The sequence below is a fragment of the Desmodus rotundus genome, chromosome 6 (genome assembly GCF_022682495.2).
Source record: "Desmodus rotundus isolate HL8 chromosome 6, HLdesRot8A.1, whole genome shotgun sequence".
Lineage (NCBI taxonomy): Eukaryota > Metazoa > Chordata > Mammalia > Chiroptera > Phyllostomidae > Desmodus > Desmodus rotundus.
In genome coordinates, this window is record NC_071392.1 from 146,233,669 (window position 1) to 146,242,540 (window position 8,872).

The window sequence follows — 8,872 nt, forward strand, 5'->3', positions numbered from 1 at the left end:
GAACAACCAAAAGGACAACAAATTTAAAAACAAAAAACAACCAGAACTCACAGAAAATGGAACTGTATGGAAGTCCAATAACCAAGGAGTTAAAGAAGAAACACTCACCCAGAATGGTAGGAGGGGTGGAGGTGGGCAGCCGGGCTCAGAGGACTCACGGCTAGGTGGTGGCTGGCGGACTGGGTGGCCCCACATTCGCTTGCAGATAAACCGAGAGGAACAACTGGGGAGCGAGACGGACTGCGCAACCCAGGGCTCCAGCTCTGGGAAATAAAGCCTCAAACCTCTGACTGAAAACACCTGTGGGGTTGAGGCAGCAGTGGGAGAAACCCCCAGCCTCATGGGAGAATTTGTTGGAGAGACCCACAGGGTCCTAGAACATACACAAGCCCACCCACCTGGGAATCAGCACCAGAAGGGCCCAATTTGCTTGTGGGTAGTGGGGGAAGTGGCTGAAAGCCAACTAAGAGCTGAGCAAGTGGCATTGTTCCCTCTCAGACCCCTCCCCCACATACAGTGTCACAACACAGCAATGTGGGTTGCCCTGCCCCGGTGAACACTTAAGGCCCCACCCCTTATATGTAACAGGTGTGCCAAGATGGGGGGAAAAAATGGCCCAAATGAAAGAACAGATCAAAGCTCCAGAAAAAATACAACTAAGTGATGAAGAGATAGCCAGCCTATCAGATGCACAGTTCAAAACACTGGTAATCAGGAAGCTCACAGAATTGCTTGAATATGGTCACAAATTAGAGGAAAAAATGAAGGCTATCTAAAGTGAAATAAAGAAAAATGTACAGGGAACCAACAGTGATGGGAAGGAAACTGGGACTCAAATCAACGGTTTGGAGCAGAAGAAAGAAATAAACATTCAATCAGAACAGAATAAAGAACCAAGAACGCAAAAAAATGAGGAGAGGCTTAGGAACCTCCAGAACTTCTTTAAATGTTCCAACATCTGAATCATAGGGGTGCCAGAAAGAGAAGAGGAAGAACAAGAAATTGAAAACTTATTTGAAAAAAAAATGAAGGAGAACTTCCCCAATCTGGTAAAGGAAATAGACTTTCAGGGAGTCCAGGAACCCCAGAGAGTTCCAGAGAAGTTGGACCCAAGGAAGGTCACACCAAGGCACATCATAATTACACTAGCCAAGATTAAAGATAAGGAAAGAATCTTAAAAGCAGCAAGAGAAAAGGAGACAGTTACCTACAAAGGAGTTCCCATTAGACTATCAGCTGATTTCTCAAAAGAGACCTTGCAGGCAAGAAGGGGCTGGAAAGAAGACATGAAAGGCAAGGACCTACATCTAAGAGTACTCTATCTGGAAAAGCTTTCATTTAGAATGAAGGGGCAGATAAAGTGCTTCCCAGATAAGGTCAAGTTAAAGGATTTCATCATCACCAAGCCCTTATAATATGAAATGTTAAAGGGACTTATCTAAGAAAAAGAAGATAAAAAATATGAACAGTAAAATGACAACAAACTCACAGATATTAACAACTGAACCTAAAAAAAAGAAAAACAAACTAAGCAAACAACTAGAACAGGAACAGAATCACAGAAATGGAGATCACATGGAGGGTTATCAGAAGGGAAGGGGAGGAGGAGAATGGGGGGAAAGTTACAGAGAATAAGTAACATAAACAGTAGGTAGAAAATAGACAGGGGGAGGGTAAGAATAGTATAGGAAATGTAGAAGCCAAAGAAGTTATATGTATGACCCATGGACATGAACTAAAGGGGGGGAATGTGGGTGGGAGGGGATGTGCAGGGTGGAGGAGAATAAAGGGGGGAAATGGGACAGCTGTAATAGCAGAATCAATAAAATATGTATTTTTAAAAAATACTGCAGAGTTTATTTAAATAAAATAATCTAAGGTTCCAGTTGCAGATATAAAAAAATGAAAAATAAAAAAATATTAAACATTTCAATGTTTGAGAACCACGGACTAATTTAGAACTGTTTAATGCTTCTTATATATGCCAGTAAAAGTGATAGCATAAAATACAATTGCAGGTGGTATAATTTCAAATTAATGTAAAACCAAAGAGCAGAGAGATAGATGGAGAAGAAAATAAATGATGTGCTTACTGATATAATGTGACTACCATTAAGGAATAGTGGTTATAAATGACTACCAAATTAACTAAAATGTTAATGAGAGACAAGAGTAACATTGAGACCTGTCAGGAAGAGAATACCATTAATTATCAGTGTAAAAGACACCAGCAGAGGCAGTTTGACCTACAGGAAGGCCTTCTTCCCTGACAACTCTCCCTAGTAGACCCGGGCAGGCTTAGGAAATATCTGATGTCCTTAGAAGAGTTGATTGGTCCAAAGCTAGGCATGTGACCTAAGTTAGACCAATCAGATTTGATCCCAGAATTTTGGAATTTGGAGCTAAGTGACACAGAGACTTGCAGTTAAAATCACATTAACAGCAATGCTGTAGGAATAAAATATGTGGATTTATTGTTAAGCACATTAAACTGGCCTTGGTTCCTGGTTCAATATTCAACTAGTACTCCATGTCAGGCACTGTGCTCTGCTAATAACGCCCTCCTTGCCACCACCCACTTAGTGGGTCAAGCTAGCCTGATTAAGTCTGTTATTTAAAACCAGAAATGATATTTCAATACAAATCGCTTGAGGTAATATTTATACAGCATCAAGGAAAAATGTACCACTTTGATGTTATCAATGAAATTCTAAATACTAAGTGTAAATTCTGTAAGTTTATTTCAGTATGAATAATAAAGCTCTAGAAATTCTAGGAAAGATAAATGCATACCTGAGAGAAGTAACAATAGCTATCAATAAAAAGAAAGAACATAATTCTTCCATTTGGCTTTATAAACAATGTACTATATGACCCTTATACTTCTCACTTTGGAAGTGGAAGTGCTGCGGACTATGTCATAATCTAGCACAGGTCCATGGAATGTTGTTGGAAAGCTACTGAATTAAACCCCAGAGACTCTGAAATATAAAATAAAAAAATATTTCTGTTATTCAATAAATTCATTTTTATTAATCAGAACTGAGGTCAGGGAAATTGATTACCTCAGGGCCAGGAGGGTAATTTTCAATAAGGCTGCTTCTAGAACCCTGTCTAATGTTCTATGGACATAAGCACGTTGCTAAAGAAACGCTTCCTGATGATGGGATGTATAATGAATAAAGAAATGGTAGCCTATTCATTACAGATAGCTTATTGGTGATCAAAGCTTGCTTTGTCATGTAGTAAATGTTTAGATTGTTACAGTCTAGACATTTCATTAATATTTATGGAAGCATGGGAGATATTAATTTACCCACTTATGAGTCACTGTGGATATAAAAACAAATAAATGAAAATTGCCCTCGTAATGTGAAATACTGCAACATAATACCAATTTGATGTTCTTGTTTAAGAATTCAAATCAAACGTTGATTAGGCAGCAATAGATTATACTAAAATTTCATCTCAGAAATAGTTCATTAGTCTACAACTCGTGGGGAGGGACATTTGTAGATATTTCTCCCACGACTGGGCAGAGAGCATCTCCTGTGCACGTGACTACAGGTCCAAACAAGCTGCGCAGGTCTGACCTTAACGCCGTGCACGTGAGACTACCTGCACGGTCTATATTACAGGAAGACTTCTCCTTCTTCTTGAGATTTTCCCTATAAAATGACAGCAAAATTAAGTAAATCTGGATCTTCCGCCACCTGTAATTTTACTAACTTTGAAATGTTCATTCCACTCACTAAATTAAAAAGCAAAAGCAATTTTCTATAGTGAATACATATTATTTTTATAATTGGGAGAAATGAACTTTACTACTAGAGTAAGTAGAGTCAAGTCATCATTTTTTTCCTCCTGTCGGTAATTTTTAGACCCTGTATTTAAATTAAGCCTGCCAATTTCAGGATGAAAATCAAGTTCTAGAGATCTAGGGTACAACTTTGTGCCTAAACTTAACAATAGTGTACTGTACACTTAAAATTTCTTTTAAGCAATAAATAGATCTCATGTTGTGTTCTAATCCAATGAAAATATGAAGCCCATGTCATATGCATATGTTTTGTTTTCAAAATAACAAAAAACACCTTTAATTCACTTATTTCTAAGTAGTAAAAGTGAAACAGACACTTCCAGTTCTGGGACAACACGCAGCAGCTGCACTTCTCTCCACACCTTCTGCTAAGTACAGCTAAATACCTTGGACGATATTGTTAAACAAACAGAAGACTCTGAAAGGGGGAGAGAGGGCAAGTTGGCTAGTTACCTTGAAGGACATGGCAGTGAGTTCTCTGGGTTTTCTTTTGCTTATTTCTCAGACTGGGTGCTGAAAATGTAGGCAACCATAAATGTCGGTTAGCACAAACAGAAAAAGCGCCCCAAAGCCTGCTCCCTCGAGACAAAGGAGCAGGAAAGGTGTAACCTAGCAAGGGAGAAAGCATTCAGTTAATAACCACTCATGCAGAAGGGTTAATGTGGGAGGCCTGAGTCTACTGCCCTGATTGCAAGGTTGGCCCCTGGCTGGCATCTGGGAACTTTACTGATAAAACAGTGCCCTTAGCTGATATTAAAATTTTCCTAAATGATAAGTGTGTCTGGTTTTGCCTAGACCGTTCATGCAAAGTATGTGGTTTATGCTGCAGACCTGTTTTCCTTCTAGGAATCTGGAATTGGCAATAGGCAGTGGGTACATAGATGACTAGCCCTCCCCCCAAAAAACCCTCGGGCACAGAGTCTTTGACCAGCTTCCCTGGAAGACAACACTTTATTCTGTTGTCACAATTCACTGGTAAAAAAAATTAAGTGTATACTGGGTGATTCCACTGGGAGACTCCTAGAAGCTTGTGCCTGGTTTCCTCTGGACTTCATGAAGCTTTTCCCTTGGAGATTTGACTGCAACCTTTTGCTATAAATCTCATCTGTGAATACAACTATACTGAGTCCTGTCAGTCCTCCTAATGAATCATTGAACATTGGAGTGTTAAGGCTCCCGACACATTGCCATACTCCAACCATGTATCATGGAAAAAGTGATGGTCCCACCCTCATCTGTCTCAACAACAGCCCCGTGAGAAGCCTAGACTTTCACCCTTGCCAGGCTATATATAAGAAGGTTCCCCAAGCCCCCTTCCAGGATGGTGTCAGAGAAGGCTGAATGAGAAGCCAGAACTTTCACCATCTCCCAGTGGTAATGAGTTGCCTTCGCCAACCCCCATGTCAGTGAAGACCAAGTGGGGAGGAGTGGGGAGGCACTCTCCTGCCTCACAGCCACCGTGGTCTCGGTGGAGGGCTGGTGGAGAACGTGAACTCCCATCCCTGCACAACAGTAATGACGTGTCCTTTCCTGCCCACAGAGTGTGTCAAAGGAGGTCTAATGGAAAACCTGGATTTCCATCCCAACCTGGAAGTTACATGGTGAATCTCCCTTCCGTGAAAAATACAGTGTCAGAGAAGTTCTGCTGAAACAGGAGATTTAAATAAGATTTGGAGTCTCATAATGTAAGAATACCCAAAATGGTCAGGATACAAAAGAAAAGTACCTGTCATACCACCAAGCAGGAAAACCTCAATTTGAATGAGAAAAGACAACCAACAGATTGTTACAGAACAGACCCGGGGGTGGGGTGAACAATATACTATTACCGAATGGACCCACCCTTGTGCTGCAGGGGTCCCCCACCCCGTACTAGGTTCGCCTTGCCTGCCACCAGGGAAAGACATCTTTCAATGCCAGAGATTGGTGAAAAGGAAAGGGATTATTTATTTAAAGAGTTATACAAATTTAAGAGTAATAACTTAATGTCTTCATTGAGACCCCAAAGTCCTTTAGAATACCCACAAATGCACAGTCCTTCCTTCCCCCTCTGCCCAGTCCGGGGTACGATGTCTCAGAAAAAGAAATAGAAGTCCACAGTTCTTCTCTGCCCAAACCGTGTGGTCCCAAAAAGACCCTGCAGGGCTGCCACGCCTGGGGTTAAATCCCAGTGCCAATCTTCCTCTGCTGCACCATTTCTGACTCCTCCCACATTGGCCACAGCTGCTAGCATTCCTGTATTTTTCCAGCTTTACTGGGCTGCCATAGTAAGTCCGGGCAGGTGTGGCCCTGTGGTGTGGAGCCAATCATCTCCAAGCTCTGATGCAGGCTCTGTAACCAGGGGGAGTTGCCACCCAGTTACATCATGGGTTGAGTCACTCCCAACCCCCTGGCTCAAAGCAGGGCCACAGCTATTTAACATATCTGTGAAACCAGTTAAAGGGTATAGATATGTTGAACAACTGTTCTAGAGGTTGTCTGCAAAACTGTTGCTATTCAAAACAACTCTCAGTGGCCCTGCTCCATGCGTCTCATCCTCCAGCTCAGACCTGTGGGGGTCAGGACATACTATATATATGTATTGTTCTAGTATTTCCTGGACACTGAGTTCTGGGCCCCATTACAAACCCTGATTTGGGCCCCCCCCCCCCTTAGCTGCATGAGATGTTGGAATTATCTGACAAATATTTCCAGAAAATTTGTTTAGTGAGTGAGTCTCACACTATACTGTAAGCTTTGTGAGAAAACAGACCATGTCTGATTTATTCACCAGTACAGTCTCAGAGCCTAGCATGTTTGCTGAAGCAGGTACTCAATAAATATTTGCTAAGTGGGTGAATAATGAATGAATAGAATGTCACGTAATGAGAGCCTATTATATAATAATACATATTATACATATAATAAATACATATTAGTAAATGATTATAATTTATATTATGACTGGAACACGGGAAAATTTCGAAATACACACCAAAATGCTCATAGCACCATAGGATACGTTCAATATTTATTAAATAAATGGATGAAATTATAGTGAGAAGCTGTCACTAAACAAATTTTCTAAACAAAATACATAATCATAGACCGTGTCAAGTTTAGACATTTGTTTGAAACACACAACTGTGAAAGGGAAGGATAGCAAGATATGTTTATCATTGATGAAAATGAGCCAGTAGAAAGAGGCTAAAAACACATGAAGAGAGACGGATGCTGGATTTATAGAAAGCTTCCTGAGAAGGAGCCAGAGCACAAATATAAAGGGTTGCCTTCAGGCAGAAGGAAACCGCCACATTGCAACAGAAGCAAAAGTGAGGACAAGCGCTGATACAACTTTGTAGATTTAGGAGTCTGAGGTTGAGGCAATTCCTCTCTGAGACCTATTTGCCTAGCAAAATATATTGCCTGCCAAGAGTAAGGATGTAAATTTTAAGATCTTAAGTCTGAGGAGAGCTGAGGTTTTAAAGTAGTCATTTGGGGAAGGACGTTCTTTAGAAAAAGGTAGTAAACGTGCCTGGCTGAATTAAGGGCCTGTAGAGTCTGCCCAGGCAGATTCTGTCCACTTTCAGCTCACGGACTGCCATCAGGGAAAAGGCAAGTTCTGTATAGGTATTAAAACAGAGAAACAAAGTGCTACGGTTAATTTTTTTTTTTTTTTTTTTTTTTTTTTTTTTTTAAGAGGAGAGGAAGAAAATGGCCTGAGAGAAAAGGAAAGGAAGAAAACAGGTCAGGGAAGATGGAGCTAAAAGCAAGATAGTGGTGGATTCCTGGCTGGGGTACAGGAATGTCCCTTTGTCTTCCAATCCAAACACGGTCACAGTGATAGCAGTTTATCATCCGATTTTGTGAAACTGGTTCCATGTTTCTTTTAGTCTTTTAGATCGGACGATCAAAACCCTGTGAAGGAATTAGCAGGCACCTTTAGTTGCCACAGAGCAGTGCGAGGCACAGCCTACCATCCTCCGTGCGCTAGAGGAGAGGCTCCAGTGAGCAACAGGAGGCAGAGGTTTAATTTTTCTCTTCTTACTGGTAGCTGTGAAGTGCTGTGAGCCCTTTCTTAGGTCTACTTTGTGTTCATCCCTGGTTAACAAGAGCCCAGTTCCTATATCCAAATGGTATCTTTCAAGCTACTCCAAGGGTTTTTGAATATTTAGCTAAATAGAAGTGGATTTGGAGGAACCAAGATCTGGGCAAAGGATAACTTATAAATCCTGTGTTAAATGGACCGTTTGTCCAAAATACTCTGCTACCATTATTCTGTGAGAAATACTACTTACTATTCAACACTTGACAATTATTAAATTATCTATACTGTAGTAATACCAAAATTACCAGACCCTTTGTACAGTAACTATTCCTTTATTGAAAAGAAGAAACTCTTTTTATGAATCCTGTTGCTTAGAATTAGTGACCTTAACAATATATATATATATAGTGACTTTATATATATAAAGTGGCCAAACAACTGGTTAGCATGTGAACAAGGCAAGGAAGAGGCTAGGTTGAAAGAGAATTATAATTCATTCTAGAAGCCAGTCCCTTGTTTTTTGACCATTTCTTTGCTAATGCATGATTTTTGTACAAATTCTTTTAATTTGGGGCTCCCCCCCTTTTTAAAGGAAAGATTGCATACTTTTTCCGAAAATATGCTTTGCTTTTTAAAAGAAGCAGAAACCCATGCATTATCAGTGCAATAAAAATTACCGAGAGGGAAAGAGAATGTAAAACAGGGTGTGTCTTAACTAAAACATTGTTAAGGATCAAAACTTGGCTCTTTGCTTCTCTTCCCTAACAGCCGGGACACATGGACGTTACGTTGCTGTCAGAAGGGAAAATACAGGTTGTTCAAGGGCTGGTGCATATTTGGGGTCCAATATTATTGTCGCATTTTCCCTTCCTTTTCAAAAGCTAGGTTTTGTTTGGCACCATAGGCAACAATCTAGCTTTTTTTTTTGTTTCCTTTATTTTTCTGGCCAACAGCAAGTGATGCACGTTGGAAGTTAGCTGCATGAACCAGGTAGAGACTGCTCTGAATTTCCATTAAAGTCTGAA